The following is a 19215-nucleotide window of genomic DNA, read 5'->3' on the forward strand; positions in this document are numbered from 1 at the left end:
TGATGGAGGAAGAGTGTGATGGAGGAAGAGTGATAGAGGAAGAGTGTGATGGAAGAAGAGAGTGATGGAGGAAGAGTGTGATGGAGGAAGAGTGTGATAGAGGAAGAGTGTGATGGAGGAAGAGTGATAGAGGAAGAGTGTGATGGAGGAAGAGTGTGATGGAGGAAGAGTGTGATAGAGGAAGAGTGTGATGGAGGAAGAGAGTGATGGAGGAAGAGTGTGATGGAGGAAGAGTGTGATAGAGGAAGAGTGTGATGGAGGCGTGTGGCAGAGCTTCGTCTCTCCAGCGCCTTGGCTGCTTCTCTGTGGCCCTTGGTGTACTTTAACCTCCGCAATCTTCTGATCTGGCTGAAGGCCATGTTTCCTCTGAGTGTGTGTGTGTGTGTGTGTGTGTGTGTGTGTGTGTGTGTGTGTGTGTGTGTGTGTGTGTGTGTGTGTGTGTTTGTATCTGTAAGTTGCTTTAATCAGTTAAAGGCAGGCATACTGTGGAGCCTTGCAGGCTTTGATAATGCCTCATATACTGTATGTCTCATATGACTACGTCACCATGACTATGTCTCATATGACTATGTCTCATATGACTATGTCTCATATGGGTCTCATAGAAGGCCAACGTGGCAGTCCCCATGTATCCATAGAGGACTGAGATGGTGCTGTCTGTATGTCACTACTCCCCAGGAGTGTGAGCATGTTCACGCTTCCCCTTCTGACCTTTTGCCCTTTGGGGGTCAAGTATTGCTTTTCCGTTATCCCTGATTTTGTGACTTCCTCTCTTGTTGTGACCTGCCATTAAAGAAGTGTGCGGCCATCTTCCACAGGAACGGCTGAATGATCAAGGAAGTGACACGCCCTAACCTGGAAACATAAACGCATGGGGAGGGTGTAATAGCGCCTCATTTCAAACCTGTCGCCGTGTTAACTGAGCTTCTCCTGACTTTGCCCAAGGAACTCAAGGGAGGTCAGGAAACGCATAAACACAGTTGCCAGACATAAACATTTATGTGCAGTTAAAATGCAAATGACTCTCGCCTCCTTTCCCCTTTAAAACCCCGCCCCCCCACCGCCATTGGTGCGTTCCTTGCCCTTCTATGCTTCTGCTGGATTTGCTCTACTTCTCTTCATTGGCCAGCTGGACCCCTCCTGTGGGAGGAGCCTCCAGGGGTCCAGCACCATCCAGGGGTTCAGCACCGTCCAGGGGTCCAGCACCATCCAGGGGTCCAGCACCGTCCAGGAGAGAGATGAGCCTACCAGCCATTTACCAGCTTCTATTTCATTAGTGTCTAACTGGGTTCAAACCAGAAGATGAATTTCCACTCAGTGCAAAATATGTTTGGGCTTTGGAAATCCAAGGGACCGATCTCACTAGACCTCATGAAGAAATAAGTATTGATTAGTCAGTATATTGTATTTGTCAAGCATTCTCTCTTTGTCCGTTCAGATGGGGAGAATGGCTTTAATTAACGCATTAACACTGACTTTCAGAGATTTAGTGCACGATAAATCACAGATCAGGAAATGCTGCAACTACCAAAACTGTGTTTTTAAACCTTGTTCCAGCTGGAGCCAGTAGACAGTTTATTTTGCTTTGAATACGAGGCTGGAGATACTGTGGACAGAACCGAACCATCATTGTGTCACCAGCCACCTCCAAGCTCTCGTGGTAATTAACATCTTGCCGCTTCTGCTGAATGAGCCAGGTGATTACCTTTGCTGTTATTCCAGCTTCAGTAAATCTCTCAGAGTAAACCAAGAAGATGTGCTTGGGGTGGCTGCCACGGTCCTGCTCTGTGCTTGAACTAAGACTGAGGTTCCACACACCATTACTGAGGTTCCACACACTTTCATTAAGACTGAGGTTCCATTTTGGAGATAATAAAGTATATAATATGAAATATCTAAAATTCGACAAAGACATAAAACACAACTGAATCTAACCAGCTGCGTTATGTACCGAGCTGAATTGTAGAAATTACGACTGTCAAATAATTGTCACTTTTACATGCGCTGAACTCCATTACAGTGAATTCAGAATAATAAAACTTCACATAAATAAGCACCCAACTAAAACTTTAAGCAACTTTAAATGCTAACATTGACTAACATGAACATTAATTAATTGCTGATACTGATTCACATATTAGCCGCTTTGGCTTTTAAGTTGGAATATAAAGATGTGGAACTGTGTTCCTATGATGTGGGCTGTGCCAGTCATGCAGATTTGTGAATGTGAGATGTGAGGTCTGAGCTGTGAAGCCCGTGTGGTAGAACCATAAGGACACAGTGGGAAAATGGAGGGGGGGATTTCAGGGAGTATGCAGCCATATTAAAGAAGCACAGCACATATGTGATGGAGTGGAGGGGCTGATTTTAGAGCTGCTTTTTATTCTCAGCATTCTGCCAATCAGTGAAGCTGCCAGCGAGATAGATATGTCAGGGGGCCAGTAGCAGGCTGTAAGTCACTGGATAGAGGCGTGGCCCATCACTCGATTGGTCCAAATGGCTTCGTCAACAGCCATGAATCTAGTGCGTCTGTCAGTCAAGTGAGGGATGTGCTTCTTGGACTGCTAGATAAAACACTCATCTGTTCACCACACATGTTCACACCAGTGAACTCCACCTGCCCCTCAGTATTAATGTCATTACATCATCTACGACTCACTTCAGCTGTCACCTAGTGATTGATGTGGTCAGGTGGACACCTCAAATCAAGTGCGCACTTACTGTATAATCTGTGTAGTAATGGCTGAGGGCCACACACCTGGTCTCAAGCCCAGGTAATACAGGCAATAAACACGTGTTCTGACCACCAGATTCAAGAGCTCGCAGCCGCAGTGCGCGTCGTATCTTCTTGAGTGACAGTCTCGTCCTAAGCTATTCTACGGTGTAAGCAATTTACTGCAGTATAATCAATTTACTATGCTAAAATGTATCAGCTCTTTAGGGGCGCATTCCAGAATGCGGACCCTATGGTAAAAGTCAAGTTCAGCCATTAAGGGAGATGAAACTGGAGGTTTGCTGGAGACGGACTGAGCAATTACTGTGCATGGTGAGAACGCACGCACGCACGCACGCACGCACGCACGCACGCACGCACGCACCTCTCCCCCCTGCAGTCTTTAATAGAGTCAGGACCTGTGAAGTCCCTTATCCATTCAGCAGTCTCAGTCATCTACCTCCTGTTTGCTCTTGTCATGTAGCAACCGCCAATTCCATTTGCTCTTTCAGATGATTCCCCTGGAATCTCCGAAGCTCTCGAGGTTAGAGGACCCAGCTTAAATGTGATGATTACTTCTAGGGTAGCAGAATAAACGGACTGTAGCGCTCTTTACCCACCGCTTTAAGGCACACTGTGCCCTTTGAATGCTCTGATGGATCATTTATTCTGTTTGCGACATGAGAATGGTGTGTGTTTTTACCCCACTGGGGTAATAATTTATGTGGGATGGAAGTAATGTTGCATCACCCATTTGTGTATCATGCAATGAGACATAAAGAAATGTGTGTTAAATGTGTATGCGCATGAAGGAATAATATTTGAATTTAATTCTGACACATTACCATGTTTAATCGATGTTAAATATCAGATAACATTTTATTTCACCTTAAGTTGTAATGGTGCTTGAATTTGTATCTCAGTTGTATTCGATTTGGTGGATGTTGTGGGAAAATTCAAAATATGACACTGGATTTTTTGTGATGTGCTATGACATTGCTCCTTTCGCTGTTTAGACCAGTCTATTACCAGCCAAATAACACAGACACCTGGGAGACAATGTCCTAAACCTCAGCTAACCACAGAACCTGGGCAAGACTCGATAAACAGGTGCTGTGCACCCCTGCTTGACAGCCGCCCTGTCCTGACTGCAGTGAGATGCAAGTGCCCGTTCGTAATGACGGGCCGCATCGGAAGGCCAGAAGAGCACAGAAGGAAGGCGATAGCTGGATGGGAGTTAATAGGGCGCTAATTCCAAGTGTCGGGCTGACAGCATCAGAATAGATTAGTGTCAGGAAACGTGTAAGCAGATCGTCTCTCTGTCCGCACACAAAGCAGAGTTCTCTATCTGGGGTTCGCAGATCAAGATTTTGGTCTCTGATTTGATGGGACACACACTGTGTGTGTGAATTATGGCCATTTGGCAACAGTGATGAGGATTATCAGGTTAACACATTTGGACTACTGGAGTATTATTGGGATTTCCTGCTTTGGCAAACAAATGAAAACTCTTGTTGAAACCCTTGTTACAAGATCACCGAGATAACATACAGGGCTGGAGTTTTTTTGCTATTGTGTGTTTGCGTGTGCATATGTGCATGACCTTGTGTGCATATGTGTGAGTGAGTGAGTGAGTGAGTACAAACGTGTGATAGAGTGAGAGAGTGGGTGAGTGGAAGAGTGAGAGTGGGAGGGAGAGTGAGAGTGAGAGAGAGTGAGTGGGAGAGTGAGAGAGTGGGTGAGTGGGAGGGAGAGTGAGAGTGAGAGAGAGTGAGTGGGAGAGTGAGAGAGGGAAAGTGGGAGCGAGAGTGAGAGTGAAAAAGTGGGAGAGAGAAAGTGAAAGAGTAAGAGAGCCCCCCCCCCCCATCCCTGGGAAGAGAGCAGTGAGATGTTGAGTTTGATCTCCACTGCGTGGACTCTTCTTCATTTCCTTTTGTGCTTGTGGTTCCACAGCGATAAGAGAGAGTTAAATTACAGACTCATTTACCCTCACGCAGCCAGATAGGAGCGCAACAGGAGTCTTTTAAACACACACACACACACACACACACACACACACACACGGCTGAACAAAACCCTGTAATCTGATGTGGGTGCGAAGCCAGAGAGGGCAGTGGTGTCATACTCTTTCTCCACGCGCGTGTGTGGGTGTGCGTGTGGGTGTGTGTGGTCTTTTACATGATCACCGGGGCCGTTGAAAGCAATGGCTTACAGAGCTGGGGGCATCCCATGAAGTAGAAGCATTAGCCACTTACAAAGAAACAGACAGAAGGCAAAACAGCTGGCGAAGGTCTGAGAGGTGAGCACGTCGACAGAAATGAAGACTTGATATACAGGGAGATGTGCTCACTGGAGAGGGCGGCACACGCCCCCACTCACACACACACTCGCAGGGAGTGTGTGGCGGGAATCAAAGGGGAGCGTCGGTTTTTAACCAGCTGAGCCTGATGACAGAGTGAGCTGTGATTTCCCCAGTGAACGTCTCTCACTTTCACACACACCGCTGATTTGATCCTGCCGTTGGCACACAGGCTTAACACTCTCTCACTCTCTCACTCTCTTGCACTCTTTCCTTGGCTTCCGGTCTCATGAAACCTGCTTCTCATCTTCTGTTAAAGCCAGAGGAGGGTTCTGCAAAGACTCCCACACTTAGTGCCATTTTAAGGTTTCATGCAACTCGAATTGGGCAAAAAAAGGAATATTATAATTTTAGGTCACTTTCAGTTAACATTTACAGAACAGAATGCATATTTCTTCTGTAGCAGTAGCAGTTGAAATGAAATGGTAAATTACAGCAGGAAAGCAGAACGTAGAGAAAGTTGGAGTGAGTTTACCTTCGGAAAAAATTTAAATGTAAATCCGTGAATATGGAGCTTTAACTTCCAGAGAACATGAGAGTAAAGCAAAGGTAAACAAGAGCTAGGCTCTGAGACGAGATCAAAAGACAGGGCTGTTCCCCTGACGACCTGCGAGTGGTACCAGCCAAACACGCACACTACAGGGGCCTAAGATGTGTACACAAATACACGCACACAGATACACACACGTCCTGTGCAGGCATGCCGGGTTTCGTATCCTAGGCAGATGTGTGAGACTTCAGAACTGGACAGCCGCTCAGAGAAGTAGCTGGAGGAATGGAGTTTTGTTGGAACAGAGTATTGTTGCAGCCCAGTACTGTAGATACAGAATGTTATTGGACCGTGCTGCTTTCAGTCTGCCCATACACACACATACACACACATACACACACACACACACACATTGCCCTTCTGACTCCACAGCGATGGACGACTCAGAGCACAATGCTGCTCAGACACTCCTGTCTCCAGCTTTTCTCTGTTCCATCTCGGCCCCGTCTCCGCCTCATCTCCATCATGTCTCGGCCTCATCTTCGACCCATCTCCGACCGTTCCGTGCCGCTGACCCACAGGCTCCCATTTGCTCCGCTGGTCCCATGCTGAGCATCTGACATGCGGCCACCAGTCCACCGTCTCTAGATCTCATCCGCCCGCTCCCACCAGTCCACAGTCTCTAGATCTCATCCGCCCGCTCCCACCAGTCCACCGTCTCTAGATCTCCGCCCGCTCCCACCAGTCCACCGTCTCTAGATCTCATCCGCCCGCTCCCACCAGTCCACAGTCTCTAGATCTCATCCGCCCGCTCCCACCAGTCCACCGTCTCTAGATCTCCGCCCGCTCCCACCAGTCCACCGTCTCTAGATCTCATCCGCCCGCTCCCACCAGTCCACCGTCTCTAGATCTCCGCCCGCTCCCACCAGTCCACCGTCTCTAGATCTCCGCCCGCTCCCACCAGTCCACCGTCTCTAGATCTCCGCCCGCTCCCACCAGTCCACCGTCTCTAGATCTCCGCCCGCTCCCACCAGTCCACCATCTCTAGATCTCCGCCCGCTCCCACCAGTCCACCATCTCTAGATCTCCGCCCGCTCCCCAGCTGCCTGATGCAGGAGCCTGTGTGACTCGGTGTGCTCCTGTTCTTCTCCATGTGGCCAAAGCTTTGAGGCTTGCAGGAGTCAGAGCAGGACAATCGGAGTCTTCTTGCCTCCCTGTCATTGTGCTCTCTCATGCTACTCTTGGGCTTTAGGGATGCTCTCTCTGTCTAGCTTTGGCTTAGCCAGCGCCGTTAGGCAGAGCTCCACCGTTTCACGCCAAGACTGCGCAGATTCCCTCTCTTCTATGCATTTGGCCAAAGCCCTGCTTCTGTGTTTCTGTTTTTCACTGTCCTGGTAACCAGACAGCTGTGCATGTGAAGGAGCTCTGCAGCTATAAGAACATTTTGTAGGCTGTGTGTTTTTTGTCGGATCAAAATTCTGACCGGAGAAATAAGTTATCGTGCACAGCTCTCGATGGACTGAGTATGGGCCTGAATTCATTACTGGAGTCACCGGGGATTCTTTAGAGACTTGAGAATAATCTGTCTCACCACTGATGCCAGCACATTCATATTAATATGGAAATGACAGAAACGTGTGTGTGTGTGTGTGTGTGTGTGTGTGTGTGTGTGTGTGTGTGTGTGTGTGTGTGTGTGTGTGTTTGTGTGTGTGTGATTAGTAGTTGTAGTAGGAAATTATTATTGAATGATGTATTGCCTCCTGGGCTAAACTGTAATAGGTTTTAGAAAAATGACATTGCTCTTAAACCCAAAAGGCAGTGTAAAGTGTCTTAAGGTACACTTGAATATACCTGAACACAAATGAGATCATTAGCTTGTTTTGCTCTAAACCACTAAAGAAAGGATTTTAAAAGCCTCCTTTTTCACCTGCTGTGTTGTCCCTCCAGTCAGAAGGACTATGCTAATATAACCACGGCAGAAGGGATATTTTAAGAATCCCGCAGGCTATGGAATAAGTTCTGGCAGCAGAAACCAGAATCCCTTGTCCATTTTCACACTGCGTTCTCACTACTGAGAATTCCTGTGAGCTCTTTGAGAGGCCAGGTTGTACAGTCACCACCTCGCTCCTTCACGAGATCAGCCATTTCTCACAAAACAGCGGTGACGTGGTGGCGACGTCGCTAACCTCTGGGCTCTAACGTCGGACGCCCCGCACCGTTGTCTTCGTTGAACTGCGTGTTTTCCAAGGTTGGGATGTTCTGAAGAGGGTACTGAAGAGCAAACGTATAGGGCCAGAAGGGACCATTCTGATGCAGACAGAGGGGGTGTTCTAGGTGACATCACAGCGCACCCCTGCTCCGACAACGTCGAGAGTTCCACCTCAGGCAATAGCCCAAAGCACTCGAACTGACAGCATGATAAATGGACATTGTTGATTTTATTGAGCGATGGCAAAAATCTTTGCTATTTTAGTATCAGCACTGGATTATTCATCATTTATATATTCATTTTCTGAGTGGGTGCATGTGAAAGTCAAATTAATTCACCTTTAATCATCACGTTTTAATGGCAATATGTTCTGGGTGCTCCCGAGCTCTCCTGTGCAGATACTCCCCTGGTGTCTGCTGTGATTTTAAAATCCATGCATCGCCTCCATATGTCAGCCCATGCCAACAGCTCCCTGTGGGAATTAAAGATGCTTGGAGACCATAATAAACAGACCAGCGACTGCCAAAAGCTTGTTCAGGATTCCTGGCCAAATGTCCCACTACATAACCCTTTTCTATTGTCACATGCCTGCGTATTCTTTACCCTTGACAAACGCAGGTTTAGTCATTTGAAAAACAGCAATACCCAAGTTTCTGAACAGCAGAAATCCTCACAGCTTCTCAATCTCCTCTCTTAATGGGCCTCCGCATGACATAACCCTGTTGTAAGTCCTGGCTCACAAATATTAGATGCAGGTTAAAACTTCCCACCAAACAAACCCCTTGTTTATGTATGTGCACCAGCCTTTGATTTTTATACTAGCAAGTTGTAATGTTGACGACATTAAATATTCACGGCCAGAGAACAGAAGAAAGACGGGGAGACACAGTCTTCAGGCTTTACTGGCATTCCAAAACGCGGTCCACATTGCATCATTCACAGAGGAATCGCGGGCCTAATGCGTTTAACTCTAGTAAGCGGACACTCTTTTGTCCTCCGTCTTTGTATGTCCGCACTAAAGACGGAGGAAGAGGAATGTCTGTCTTTCACACACCCAGAGGGACGGACAGGATCTCCTGAACATTCCAGTATAGAGTGAGAGGTCCAGATCCGGTTTAAACGATGGTGTTTCAAACTTCAGCCACAGATTCGCAACTCCAAATGTGTGGAGCAGACCTACTGCTAATAGCACCGCACGTCAATACCATTTGGCACCGGGTCCATATTTCAGCACTGATTGCAATAAGAAAGAATATCTAATATAAACAGTTGCCATAAATATCGCCAGTGGAAATGCCACCATGACAGTGGCTGGCATTGCTTTACTGCAGTTCAGAACCTTTAATGGATTTATCATTGCGGCTGAAGGCATCAACTCTGGCTATAAAGGCAAATTTACAGTTAAATGAGCTATGTTTTGGCACAAGCAAACATTTTGGGATATTATCGTACCTGTGTTAGCTGGATTTATATATTCATACAAGCATTAAAAAATTGACTTTTAATCAGTTTAATCAGAATCTGTAAGTTCAGGGAAGAAATGATCTGACTGTGCACGCAGCACTGAAACATCTGGCCCGTCCCTCAGACTCGCCTTCCCATAAGACAGAATTCTTGCATCTGTTATTGCTTAATGCCGTATAATCAGTGTTTTCTCACGGCCTGATCTTCTGTGCAGCAGTCTTCACCAAACACCGTGAGCAGCTGTTGCACTTCTGTTCAGCTTCCCTTGTGTTCCCGCTAAAGCCGTCCTGCCGCGTCACGCCGCCCTCCTCTTCATGGTTCCGCCTGTCCGTGGAAATTACCCCTTACCCCGCCGTACCTGTCCGCCCTGCACCCCCCCCCCCCCCTCCCACCTCTCCCTGTCATCTCTGTGCTACCTGTAAGCCAATCACACACCTCCTCCGCGCATGCGAATCCGGGCCAAGCGAGGTGGAGCGTTTTTGGCTTCGGTGCTCCTGGACCTCCTAACTCCCAAGATAGGATTCTGCTCCAGGACCGAGGCAATCAGCTCACCAGGTCTCATAACTGGCCCCAGTGTACCCTGCTCACACTGACACACTCTCTTTCCTCATATCTCCAGTCTTTTCACACCTTTTGTATCATTATTATTTATATATGCATATTTTTTCTTTAGTTATTCATTTTATGCAGGTGGTGAAATTGGAATCTTAGCCTGTGAGTGGCAGAACAAAAATCTAAAGAAAATATGATAAGATAAAATTTGTCCCCTTGGAGAGACGATTAGATGGCTGATCTTTGTCCAAGGGGCATGTGTACTGTGGATTGAGCATCGGGGGTTGCCATGGCACCACGCATGCATGTTGTCTCCTGGGACAATGTGTCAGTGCAGGTCAGGCCTGGAGTGTAAGTGGCCTGGCTGAGGTACTACCTGTAATGTTTGTGCTTCTGATAAACTGGAGGAGCCCAGCTGATTGGCTGAAGCAGGGGTGGAGAACGGAAAGGATAACGCTCATGAATAATGTATTATGTATAAAGTATTAGCATAATGTAATATGTAATGTAATAGTAATGTTATTCAAGAGCCACTGCGCCGGTGCCCTAGAGAGACAGACTGGTGTCCCAGAACATCGTGCTCACACTAACGTCTGCTGTGGTGCTGTGGGGTGGCACTAAATGCCTGGCCTTGCCCTCAGAGCAAAATGCAATACCAACTACGCTCACCAGGAGGAGTCATTTGAAATCCCAGTCCTAGGGACACAAGATGCTCTGCACTTTATTGGGTTCTCCCTGATCTAATACACAAGGCTCATCGGCCAGTTATTAAGTTCTTAATGAATTCTTAAGAAAGAATCTGAAAGCAAACTGAACACTTTGTCTGATACAGAAACAGTGTAGATTACGAATACATTTATTATTCATGTTGGAAATCAACTGCTACAACAGAAGTAGACGTTTGAAATGGTTATAGTATGAACTGTTTCCACAGCAACACACACACACACAATCTGAGCGTTTCCAACATCTCCTTGTCTAAGGTCATAACCCCCCGTTAAAAGACACATCCATACGCGCTTGCACACATGAGCAAACACAAAGATCACAAAACACTTGAACACAAATAGATGAGCAGTGACAGGCTGCCTTCAACATCACGTCGTCTTGGAGCTTTAAGAGAACGCACGAGGAGTGTCACCTTTACCACGCACACGTGGCGTTGTTGAACACGCAGTCGCTACACCAACAGCGCACGTCTCGGAGGCAGGGCTCGAGTGCGAGGAGAAATCTTCCTCGCAATGATTTCCGTGGAGAACGAAACCCAGAACTGAACGTTACATCCTCCGACCTCCGACCCCAAGCTGGCGGATTTAACCGAGCAAAAGAAATGGGTGGAGTGTGGTGTTTTTCTGTCAACCCATTTCCACTCAGATCTAAAAAGAAGGAGGGGGCGGAGCTAATGAGAGGAGGAGGACTCTTCAGCGAGGGTTGTCCACGGTAGAGAAAGGAGATGAGCATTCTTCGTACATTTCTAAGGGCTCACTGAAACATGGCAAATCTCCTCTGAAGACTTTTGAAGGGAAGCATCTGCTCCCACTTAATGGGAGCTCGTTCACTCGTTCAGTGTGATGTTGACTTTTAGAAGATATTATCTGATGCTGGAAGCTGAAATCTTAAAGGACTCCTAACTATAAAATTGTGAACCATCATGAAACCAAAGAAGAAGATGTAAAGGCTTCTGTGAAAAGGCCTTTATAGACGTTCCTGTCAGACACTCCAACAGAGAATCTAAAAACCAGGCAAACGGGCTTTTACCAAAAGCTCAGCAAAAGAGAAAAAGAGGGAACCAGAACAGAGCAGAATTAAATCAGGCCCAACACAGCACAGAAACCCAGAAACCAATATGAAAGATTTCGCAACAAGCTGTCTGTGAGAAGTTGCGTTTATGGGGAATAAAATGAGTCTGGGACTGAGGACAGGCGTAACTAATTTAGACTGGGAGCTGGGGCGGAGCCAGTGGTTAGGCTGACAAGTCAGAAGGCTAGAGCGAGTTAGGAGGAGGGGCAGTGGGCGTGGCTATCACATTATTTTATTAGCAGTCTGCTTTTATAATCTCACCACATCTTTGATATACATAATGAATTTTGTAAAATGTGTGCTAGTTCTAAACAGCAAGACGTGTTTCACAGCTGTTAGAAATATAGAATGCTTTTTACTACAAGCAAGCATTAAGCACAGATAGTTGATAGATGTATGCACAGAAACTGCCAAACAAGATCAGTCAATTTGAGAGCCTCAATAAAATTACAACAAAAAAATTGTACAAAATGGACTTCTTCTTCAGCTAAATCCATTAAGAGTGGCAAAGAAGCAGTTTTCTCCTTAAAAAACAAATCATTCATTCTTAATGAACTCTCAGAACATTAACTCATTCTTTTCCTACACATGCTGACTGTTGATTGAAGTATTCTTGAGTTATTTAACTATTTTAAAAAGAAGAATATGGTATTGCCACAAAATATGGCCACACAATATGGTATTGTCTACAACTTTATTATATATGAGAGAATTCAAACGTGTCAATTCAAAGTAATTTTTCCTCAAAGGACAGAAGCACAGTGTGCTGAGAGTGTTATGTGGGCTGAGTGTGGATTCATGTGGGCTGTGTTACAATGCCAAGCTTTGAACATTTATATGATCTTTCTGATCTGACACTCACTGGTCAACAGCAATTTTTGCGTCCTTCAAAAAAACGTTTATGGGTTTTTTTTTTGCCACGTTGTTTTTATAATGTGTGCATCACCCGCTGCTTTTTACTGTTCCAGTACAGTTTATGTATAGAATGGAAGAGCAGCACTATAAAGAAAAGAAGTAGTAAAGAAAGAAAAATCCCCCCTGTGTTGGCAGACTACTGCTGAACACTGAAGTGAATTGTTCCTGGGGTCAAATCTAGCTAAAGTCTTTCATTGTACACTTCAAGAGTACATTTGTAGACAGTTTAAGGGTAATAACAGACATTGGTTTGTTTGTTTGTTTTCATTATCAAACTCTGGTTGGCTTTTAGTTTTAGTTGTAAATCACACCGTATGGTCACCCAAGAAAACTGTTACTGCTTTATATGGTCTCCTGCATTTCCCCAATGTCATGACCCTGACAGCACACCAGCCCAACTCTGGTGTGTTTAGCTTTCTAAGAGAAATGTTTGGAACTATTACCAAATGGAAGCATTTGTTAAAGATGCTGATAGACCTGTCTTTCCTTGGGACTGGGACCAAACATTAACTGTGCAGATAAAGAATCAGCACGCTGGATCACCCTCTAAAATATCCATCCAGCTGAATTCATCCTGGAAGATGAAGCAATTTGTTCAGTTTGCTCCTCTTATGCAGTATTTAAGCTTAAGTAAATGCCGCAAAGGAACGTCACAAGAATCTGAAGTCTGATCTGCACTTGCTTCCCTGGTGATGGGCAGAGGAGGGCGGGGCCAGGGCGGGGCCAGGCCGGAATGCACCCGTCACTCATGTGATTAATTCTATGGAAATGATCCTCCATCGTGCGGGTGCAGAACCACGATTAGACAAATGGATCCGCTCTTATTTGCATGGTGGCAGGTGCACTTCAGCAGAATACAGAGGGGTTGCGGCCCGAGCGTCTCCCCTGTCCCCCCCCCCCCCCCCCCTCGCCCTTCCTAGCGGAGCAGGTTTTTCTCAGCCTCCTCCGATCGATAGCCAGCCATCCATCTCTCTAACACCCCCCCCCCCTCCCCCCATCTTCCCTGCTGAGTGATAGAAGCCAAGGCTGACCTGTCTCTCCGGTGGGACATCAATTCTAAAAGGCAGACCCAGCTCGAGACAGGCTCGAGAAAAAAAAAAAAAAAGCTTAAGGAGTGATAGATTATGAGTTGTAGCTCATGGGAGTCTCACAGGGCAGTCCTGGAGAAAGCGAGAGGAAGCGATATGATACAAAGAAGTGTTACCATGGGAGCGCAACACAAATGTACACAAATAAGGTCACAACATCGGATCACCAGGGATGAAAACCTCCAGTCAGATCTAGGCATAAACACCTCACTGCTGGCTGCTTCATCCAACGTTGGTTTGACCTTAAGCTTTTGGTCTCAGGACAGACTTTGTGCAATTTATTTAGTGACTTAAAAAAATTGCAATGACTCCCTTGTAATGTTTGCTCCAATGTGTGTGTGTGTGTGTGTGAGTGTGTGTGTGTGTGTGTGTGTGTGTGTGTGTGTGTGCGTGTGCGTGTACGTGTGCGTGTGCGTGTCTGTGTGCATGTGTGCGTGCGTGTGTGTGTGTGTCTGTGTGTGTGTGTGTGTGTGTGTGTGTGTGTGTGTGTGTGTGTGTGTGTGTGTGCGTGTGTGTGTGTGCGTGTGTGTGTGTGTGTGTGCGTGTGTGCGTGTGCATGTGTGTGTATGTTCTGCAAGATACAATGCACGCCCATTATGTATATTTTCCTATATAGTAAATTATATTTCACATGCTATATAAACACTGTGAAAGTATGTTTTCCATTTCAATCTGTGTGTGTGTGTAAATGTGATTATGGACCTCACAAATGTTACCCTGAAGAAAAAGATTTTTTTGGTCTGAGGTTGTAATGGAGATTGTTGGTGGTTATACACTCTGATAGAGCTTTAAACTGGTCATAAAGGCAAATGCCTCTGTTAAGCACTTTCTGTAGCACATGGGGACACTTTACTACTATATAGCAAAGCTTGTAAAAGACCATTTGTGCAAGTGTAAAAACTCTCCAGTTTACCATCTTAAGAGAAGATACACACGTATGAGCATTTATGAAAGGATGAAGAACAAATTGGCTGGACGTGTGTGTGAATATAAAAAGTGTGTGAGATGATTTGACTTTTTCGTATGCAGTAATAAACCTGAGTCATTTGGCAGTGTTAGCAAGATTAGACTAGCGTGCCCAGTAAAAGAGTCTCGCATTTGACGTCATCTTTCATTAATTGAAAAGAAACCTGCGGATCCTTGGAAACGGCCCCTATACAAACCGCAGCAGAGATTTGAGGCAGCTGTCAGGATTGTGCACCTGCCTTCTCATTACCTGTGTTTCACAGCTGCAATTTCAACCATCAGCGCTAAAGGCCCTGGCAGCCCGCAGTACAGGGAGCAGCAATTGCTCTCGTGCGCCTTGCGCGAGGGGCCGATGCTGTTTGTTCCTTTCCTTATATCATTCATTTTTAATTAGCACTCCCAAATGGCCCTGCGTTTATCAGCATCTTGTGGGGGACGAGAGCAGCGTTTTAAGTGGAAAATCGTAACGCTTGGAGCATTAGTGCTCGTTCTTTGACTTTAATGTGTCATTATTACAGCTTGTTGAAAAGTCCGCCCAGTCTGAGGTGATAATTTCAGAGCAAAATCCAGCAGGTCATAATTCCCCCCACATTTAACCAACACCTTCTCTAATCATAACCGCTCTCTGCACCTTTCACTCATGTCCTTCTTGGCTGGAAGGAAGTTTCCCTGCAGAGGGAGGGAGCACACACACACACACACACACACACACACACACAGACACACACAAACACACACTCACACACACACACACACACACACACACACACACACACACACACACACACACAAACACACACTCACACACACACACACACACACACACACACACGCACACACACACACACACACACAAACACACACACACACACACACACATGTGCACAGGTGTACACACACACACACGCACACACACACACACACACACACACACACACACAACAAATGTGCATTACATTACAGCTGGGCACGGTGTGTCTATAAAGGACATCACAGCCACCACTGAACAACTTGGTCATGTCATATAGACTTCATACAGATTGACATGAGCAACATGCTTTCAGTCTTCACACAGCAAATCTTAAGAACTCTTTGCAAACGAAAGGACGCTTGCCATAGAAAATTGCATATTTGACAATATAATAAGCTCTAGTTGAACACACATTGAATTGTCTCTTGTAAAACATACATGGACTGACAATATCCAACTGTGTTGCACATACAGTATACACAATGCACACATGATACAAAATAATATTTAAGTGTTTGGAAATCCCAGTGAGTGGATCTCTTGTGATGAAACAGAAACTGCATCATACCACCCAGACAAAGTGACAAGGCCCTTCCTCGCCAGCCCCTCCTCTTCCTCAAAAAGAAAAAACAGACAGAAAACACTGTCTTGAATATTCTGTGTCATTTGCAATCCAGGAGAGTGTGATGACGTTTAAGGGGCCTGAAAGACAAGGAACTCTCAATCTCTCACATGGGCCACGGGCTACACTGCCTGGTGTTAATTTGTCGTTCATTGGCTAATAAAGGTTCCGGTGGCACCGAGAGGTCCGCGATACACAGCTGGCGCCGCCCTTAGCCCAAACGAGTTCCAGGTGGGCAAACGTGTCTGTTCTCCACTGCCATGCAGGCCTTGTTTTCTCTGAGTATAGATAATATATCTAATGGTGGTGGGTCTCGATTACCGCCCAAGACACAACAGCTCTTCTGAAGCGTGGAGTGGAGATAAAAGGCTATTTAGCCCTGGCCCAAAGTCTTCCATGGAGACCATCACCATCACGCCTGGTGTGCTAATCAATGTCATTAAAGTACCGGCAGGTGCTGAATTTTAATAGGGCTGATTACATCTGTGTGTGTGTGTGTGTGTGTGTGTGTGTGTGTGTGTGTGTGTGTGTGTGTGTGTGTGTGTGTGTGTGTGTGTCACCATGCTAAGAACAAATCTAATTTGAAATCAGACATTCAGATCATAGTGAGCTCATTTGTCTGGATCCTGATCAGTATTAGGGTGCATCAGTCAAACCTTTGGTCTGTATGAATATGCTAAATATCCATTTAACTGAAGCTCCTCCTCTCCCAAATCTGTCCTCCCTCCTTCTCTGAAATCATACCTCTCATCCTCGCAGAAACTCTTCCCCAATGAAGCCCCTCCCCACCTCCTCTCTAAAACTCAACCTCCTCCTCTCTTAAGCCCCACCTCTCCTCCTCTCTTAAGCCCCTCCTCTATGCCATCTCTAAAGTCCCTCCTCTCTCCTGAAGCCCCACCCCTTTCTCCTTGAAGTCTCTTCTCTCACCTCTCGCTGAAGCCTCATCTCTCCTCCTGTCTCTGAAGCTCCACCTCCTCTTTTTGCTGAAGCCCCACCTCTTCCTTCCTGAAGCCCCTCCTCTCCTCCCTCACTAAAGCCCTAAAGCCCCACCTCTGCCCTCTCTGAAGCTACTCTTTACTGAAGCACCAGCTGGCTCACATTCCTGCCTGGTGGAGACCCACCTTTCCTCTTTGCTGAACCTCTATCCAGTTAGTGTATATATCCATTTAGCTCTTTTACCACTGCGTTTCATCACCTAAGTCTGTATTTATTACAGACCTCGTTAAGAATAGATGTCCCTGCTTTTGTACTTACTCAATAAGTCTCTTTGTTTTTTGATGAATAAAAGATATAGAGGACGCGGTGTATGTGTAGCTTGCATACGCAAGTCAAAAGTTCACAAATAACCCTCCTTGAAGCCTGTTTGTTTTGTGATGAGCTAACTGGCTGTGATTCAGATGTTGTTATCCTGAGAGCCACACTGCACTGTGTGAATCTTTTCATTTCATTTCATTCCTCTCACTAATCACTACAGAACTTAAGCAGTAGCTTAAAACAATCTGGCTTTCGCCACAGATTCAATTCAAATTTGCCTCAAATTTGTTTATGTGTGGGTTTTTAATGATATTGTCTCAAAGCAGCTTTAAGGAACCCGGTCCCTGCTGAGGCAGCCAAGGGTGGTGGTAACAAGGACGAACTCCCCTGAGCATAAAGAAGAGATCTGGTGAGGTGTAGAGCGTAATGGAAAACCCCGCCTCCACGAGATAACAGCACAAACAATAGATCCTGTAGGACAACCATCTAGCACAAAGCATACAATACATATTTGGCTTCAAACAGCTTTGTAGTATTTCAGGGGGGAAGTTTGTCTTTATGGCTTCAGGAGGAGGTTCCAAGGGCCACACAGGTGTAAGACATAACCAGCATTCATTTCATAATTAATCAACATCATTCACACCAAATATACAATAAAATAAAAATGCACAAGTGAATGACTCCAAGTTTGTAGCACTGTTAAACTACTTAGCCATATATATATATATGTATATTGTATATTAGTGCTGTCAATTCCAGGTGCTGCGATTAAAAGTCCTCACCAGGATTTTGCTCAAGCTTACTAGATTTTCTAATTAGCAATCCAGGTAAAATTAGTGGAATCAACACAATCCAGGAAGCCTGAGCAAAATCCTGGTGAGGACTTTTAATCGCGGCACCTGAAATTGACAGCACTAATATATATATATATATATATATATATATATATATATATATATATATATATATATATATATATATATATATATATATATATATATATATATATATATTATGGCAAGCCGTTCAGGAAAAAACTATATATATAGAATGACTGCTAAGTCTGAATATATGGAATGAAGTCTGAATATATGGAATGAAGTCTGAATATATGGAATGAAAGTCTGAATATATGGAATGAAACCTGAGAATATGGAATGAAGTCTAAATATATGGAATGAAAGTCTGAATATATGGAATGAAACCTGAGAATATGGAACGAAAGTCTGAATATATGGAATGAAAGTCTGAATATATGGAATGAAAACCTGAATATATGGAATGAAAGTCTGAATATATGGAACGAAAATCTGAATATATGGAACGAAAGTCTGAATATATGGAACGAAAGTCTGAATATATGGAACGAAAGTCTGAATATATGGAATGAAAGTCTGAATATATGGAATGAAACCTGACGTCACTTGCGCCATTTTGTGCTTTCAGTTTGTGGTACCAGGTATGGTGGCAGGCTCGTTTGTTTGGCAGCATTTTGAGTACCCGGTAGAAATGATAAATGGCAAGAGAGTGACTGATAAGACACTGACCATATACAAACATTGTATGAAAATAATGCCGTACACCGCGGCCAATACGAGCACGATACAGAGACATTTACAGCAGCACCACAGCTCAGTACTCAGATCAACATATCTCACTTGGTAGCAGGGACAGAACGGCGCTTTGGCAAGTTGAGACAGCAAAGGATATCGGGAGCAGTGTGGCGATGTTAATATTCTTAAAAATGAACATGGCAGTGTTGCAGCAAATTCAGTGACATACTTGGTCAGGCTCTGTTTGCACTATTTGCACTCTGTAGCCTATTGACAGAGAAAAACTTTTTGTTTTGCACATAATAAAGTGAGTCCCCGCTTAACGACGGGTCTGGTTGACGGACCGGAGTTACGACCAACTTTTTATTTTATTTTGTGCGGTGCGCGGAGGAGCAGTGGCAGCACAGTGGAGTGTTGTGCACGAGAACATTGTTCGTTTTTGTATTTACGATCAAAGCGTATCTAAATCTGGGGTCGCG

The 19215-nt window shown here is 45.3% G+C and overlaps 1 protein-coding gene across 1 annotated transcript in view; it reads left to right on the forward strand.

The window, feature by feature from the left end:
• The window catches only part of znf804b (zinc finger protein 804B), a 104072-nt gene that overhangs the window by 26562 nt on the left and 58295 nt on the right, over window positions 1-19215 (forward strand). The window lies entirely within an intron of this gene.

This window comes from Brachyhypopomus gauderio, chromosome 7 (genome assembly GCF_052324685.1).
Source record: "Brachyhypopomus gauderio isolate BG-103 chromosome 7, BGAUD_0.2, whole genome shotgun sequence".
NCBI lineage: Eukaryota > Metazoa > Chordata > Actinopteri > Gymnotiformes > Hypopomidae > Brachyhypopomus > Brachyhypopomus gauderio.